Source organism: Phacochoerus africanus, chromosome 15 (genome assembly GCF_016906955.1).
Source record: "Phacochoerus africanus isolate WHEZ1 chromosome 15, ROS_Pafr_v1, whole genome shotgun sequence".
Classification (NCBI taxonomy): Eukaryota; Metazoa; Chordata; class Mammalia; order Artiodactyla; family Suidae; genus Phacochoerus; species Phacochoerus africanus.
Genome location: NC_062558.1, coordinates 92,388,465 through 92,392,635, shown reverse-complemented (window position 1 = coordinate 92,392,635; position 4,171 = coordinate 92,388,465). Strand labels below are relative to the sequence as shown.

The following is a 4,171-nucleotide window of genomic DNA, read 5'->3' as shown; positions in this document are numbered from 1 at the left end:
AGGGATTTTTGGTGGACTTTGCTCCTAAAAACATGCTTTATGTCCTGAGAATGCAGAGCCAGCCATCTGGGAGCAGCACATCCTCTTCTCCCTCCACGGCTGATTCAGGGATGAGGGAGAGGTCTGCCAGAATTTGGGCTAGCAGAGTAGGCTGACAGTGGTGTCCAGACTATTCTGGACAACTTTGACACTAAGAATGAATTTTAATTCCACAGATCCTACCTTATTTGGTGTTTCTGTAGAGCAGTGCCTCACGCCCAAGGTCATTACTTAACTAAATGGCATTGGGGCCCTTGAAGGGCACATGGGTGATGAAAGAACATGAATTTGTGGTGGCAACTGTGCTACAAGGGACGCTCACAGAATCTGGCCCATACTCCCACTCATTTCTAACAGAACAGAAGGTTAACATCTAATGGAAGAGAACGGGTCTGTAAGAAACCCAATTGCCGAGTCCTGAGTTCTCCGATTGCCCCGCCCACCCGCGCAGATGCTTGTTGCTTGTCTTTTCCGCATTCCGGGGCTAGGGGCGCTGTGTGCAGCCTGAAGCCTAGGCTAGCCAGCAAGCCAGTGCGCGTGCGCGGCGGCGACCTCCACCACCTGCAGTGGAAACATGGGCGAGGCAGGCCCGACCGCAGGGACAAGGGGGAACCCTGGAAGCTGCTGCAGCAGGCGCGGCTGGCCTGGACGAGATGGCAGAGTGTTAGGACGACGTGGCCTCCGTCATGAAGGCGGTGACCAATCTCAACAAACCTCTCCAATAAAGACCGAAACCTCCCCTTCGTGGCCTACAAGAACCTGGAGTGAGCCCAGCAGCATGGAGTAGAAAACCACGGCTAAACGGAAATGAGAAGAGACTGGATGAGGTTCAGGCTTACCGGGAGAGGATGGCGAGGGAGCTGGAAATGGTGTGCAACGACGTGCTGAGTCTGCCAGACAAGTTCCTCATGAAGAATTGCAGTGATTTCCAGAAATCACTGCAGAGAGCAAGGACTTCTACCTGAAAATGAAAGCAACTACTACCGCTACCTGGCAGAGGCGGCTCCCTGAGAGAAGCAAAACTGCGGTCGAAGCATGGGGCGCTGCCTACAAGGAAGCCTTCGAAATCAGCAAAGACCACGCGCAGCTGAGGCCCGCATCCCATGGGCCGGCCCTCAACTTCTCAGTGCTGTACCAGGAAACCCAGAACGCACTGAGCAGGCCTGCCTCCTTAGCCTTCAATGATGCCATAGCCCTGCTGGACACGTTAAAGGAGGATTCCTATAAGGACTCCATGCTCATCAATGTAGCTGCTGCCAGGCCGCCTCACTCTCTGGACCAGCGGGAGGAAGACAGAGCAGGAGAAGGCAACTGAGAGGCCTCACCACTACCCCTACCACTGCTCCTAGCGCATCGCCACCCATCCTTCCTCATCGCCATCATTAAGTATCTCCTGCTACACCTCTCTGTATGGCAGCGACTCCAACCCCCAGGAAGCAGTTCCCAATAAATTCACGGACATTGCTGGACTGCCTGTTGCTTTGAGCTCACGGGAGCTCCCTTTTCGAATTGTGTACACAGGTGAGTTCTGAAGGATGCATTTTGTTATGCCTGCTGATGTAGGTGAAATGCGGGAGAAAGCACCAGGGGAGTTGGAAAGGAGAATTAACCAATGCAGGCTATAGTTGGTATTTAAATAATCCATTTAAAACAAGCTAATAGTGTTTTATTTAGCAATACAGTTTAGCATGCAAAAATGATTTCATCCCTCTCATCTCATTCTTCAGCTAGTGGGAAACTGTTAAGGGAAGCTGAGATCACTTGCTTCTTTCTATCAGGTTCATAACTGCCTAACATGAGGTTTCAGTAGTGCCTTGTTTTCCCTCTTTAAATTATGATGTGCATAAACCTTCTTTTCAATGCAATGCATCTAGTTTTGATACCTGCAACTTTTTCTTAGTAGTGATTGTTTTAGAATCATGGATTAATTTTCGTAATTTTTTGATGATTGCCCTTGTGTATTCTGACAGCACCATGCATGTCAGCCCACATCAATCCAGATTGGTGTTTATGAAATGCCAGGCTTCTAAATTAAACATTTTGGAATTCAATGAGTAAATAAATGCTGCTTTGGGGATACTAAGAAAAGAAAAAACCAAAGGCCAGGTGAAACCTGACAGGCATCCATGGGGAGACCTGGAGGAGGTTTTCCGAGAGTAACTGACCTGGCCCAGTGTATTTGGACATTGCCTCTAGTGTTCTGCTGTGGATTTTTACCGGTCTACATTTTTTAGGACTTTACAGATGCTTCTTGAGTAAAAGAAAGAAATTTGAGAGAGATGTATTGAAAGGAATTGAAGTTTGCCTGGTTTCAAAGAGTCATTGACCTATTACTTGCTTTTATTTGACATAAAATCAGGACCAAAAGAGTAACTATGTGTAAATGATGATGAAGATGATCTGGATTTGTAAGAACAGTAAAAGGTTTATAAAACACAGTTCAGTAAATGAATATTATGTAGTGGCTCTGTTGTGTACACCATTGTACTGAGAGAGTCAGAAAAGAGTGGAGAGACAGAAAAGAAAATCATGGACTTGGAGAACAGACTTATGGTTGTCAAGGGGGAGGGGAGAGGGAGAGGAAGTGGGGTGGACTGGGAATTTTGGGTTAATAGATGCAAACTATTGCCTTTGGAATGGATAAGGAATGAGATCCTGGTGTATAAAAAAAAAGCAGAATAAGGGAAGGATATGATACTGCTGACTTATTTTATGGTTTTACCAAAAGTAAACTCTCTTGGAGAATTTTATTTAATTTTTATCAGTTTGTCTTTGGTTAAAGGGATTTCAGACATTCTGAAATAGGAGAGAGAGAATTAGGATGAATCCTCTTGAAACCCCTTAATAATAATGAAAAATAATAAAAATAATAACAGGAAAAAAAAAAAAAAGAGTGGAGAGAGAGAACCACTTCTGTGGGTGAGGCACTGAGGGGGTCCTTCTGCATCTGTGTGGTGTTTTATAGTATGTCCACAATCTCTTTAACCCTGTTTGAAAAGTAAACTCTATTTTTACTGTCCTTAAGTGAAAGCAGCACTTGGTGACCACCCTTGACAAACAGATTTGGGTAGAGGTGGTGATGTGTAGGCATTCCAAGACTAGGTCATAAAAGGCACTGCATCGTTTTCCAGGATCACAGGGAAAGCTAAACATCATGGTAGTTCTCTTAAGCAGCCCTATAGAGAAATCCACAGGATGAGGAACTGAGGCCTCCTGCCAAAATGCATCTTGGAAGATACCCTCCAGCTCCAGCCAAGTCTTCAAATGACTTGCAGTTTCATGAGTGGCCCTGAATCAGAACCCCCCAGCTGAACTGCTTCTGGATCCCTGACCATGAGAAACAATGGGGGATGACAAATGCTTGTTGTTTTTAGCTGCCAGATTTTGGGGTAATTTATGTGGCAATGAATAATTAATGCAAACAACAATAATAGCTAAAATGTGTTGAGTCTTTAATATGTACCAAGGACTCTTCTAAGCATTTTACACGTTAACTGTTTTTTTTCTCTATTTTTCAGATGAGGAAACTGAAGTCCAGAGGTTAAATAATTTTCCCAGGGAAGTACATAGTAAGTGACTTAAATATAGCCAGTCTCCTTCCATATGTGTTCTCTCTTATGTATGTTTGTTTTACTGCTGTACTGTTTATTTTCCTTACTCTAAGTCCCACAATGTCGGGGAGGTATTCTGCCCGTATCATTGGAACCCAGCAGAGTGCATAGAATACAGTACACTTGGAATAAAAATTCATGTAAATTGAATGAATAGATGATAAAGAAGTAAAATTAAAGAAATTATTACACACTAGCTCTTTGCCAATGATGGCTAAACTTTTGGATCTGTCAAAGAGAAATATATGGAAACTTCACTCTTGGGTGATGTTAGTGTATCCTTTCATTAAGAATCTGAAAATTTGGACTTTATTTTGTTGCCAATTTTAGATGGCGCACAATGCCCTAATCTAATCCAGAAACCCAGTGTTTCACAAATTTGCACTTAAATCCAAGGGAAATTGGAAATAACCTAAATACCCAACATTAGAGTTTAATAAATGATGGCACTTTGGTGCAATAAAATTTTGTGTAACCTCTAAAATTATAAAGCTATGTTGAATGAAGAAAAAATGTTTCAG

The 4,171-nt window shown here is 43.6% G+C and overlaps 1 pseudogene; it reads left to right on the top strand.

Moving 5' to 3' along the window:
* Positions 1 to 713: 713 nt before the first annotated feature.
* LOC125116693 (14-3-3 protein eta-like) lies at positions 714 to 1,356 on the top strand (annotated as a pseudogene).
* Positions 1,357 to 4,171: the final 2,815 nt, after the last annotated feature.